The sequence below is a fragment of the Hevea brasiliensis genome, unplaced genomic scaffold (assembly GCF_030052815.1).
Source record: "Hevea brasiliensis isolate MT/VB/25A 57/8 unplaced genomic scaffold, ASM3005281v1 Scaf69, whole genome shotgun sequence".
Taxonomy (NCBI): Eukaryota; Viridiplantae; Streptophyta; class Magnoliopsida; order Malpighiales; family Euphorbiaceae; genus Hevea; species Hevea brasiliensis.
The window spans coordinates 196,876-197,548 of record NW_026615239.1 but is presented as its reverse complement, the minus strand read 5'-3'; positions in this window follow the sequence as shown (position 1 = coordinate 197,548).

Sequence of the window (673 nt, the reverse complement as noted above, 5' to 3'; positions counted from 1 at the left end):
AACCTCGATTCTGGTCCTTCCAAGAAAATAGCTAAACAGAAAAGGAAGACTAAAGGCGATGGAGGCAAAGGAAAGTGTTTCCAGCCAAAAGGATGGGCCTTTGGAAAAGGCGCGGAGTATCTTGTTTCTCTGAAGGACAAGAAGGATACACCTTGGAAGGTATGTCCATATCTTGTTATTTAGATTCGATGATACTTATAGTTCATCTACGACTTGGGTTTTAGAATCGGTGCGGTTCTCATATTTCTAATGATATGCGGAACTAGCAAGCGATGAGCGACTTGCGTTCTCAAGATATTAGAGTCGGATTGGCAATGGCTCAACTGTTGAAGCTTTAGCCATAGGATCTAAATCTTTTACATGTCTGGACATGTTTTGTGTTTGGATAATATTTTATATGTACCTGATGCTTTTAAGAATATCATTTCTATATCTAGTTTGACTAGAAATGGCTATGAATTTGATTCTGAGATGATGTTTGCAATATTTATTTTGAAAATATATATGTTGGTTCAGGTTATATGAATGATGGTCTTTATTATTTGGATAATAATGACAAACACAAATTGAATGCAAGTGATCTAAAAGAATACAATGCCATGGTGAAAACCAACTCAAGCTCAAAATATATTTGGCACTTAAGGTTATGTCATGTTGCAGAAGATAGGATTGC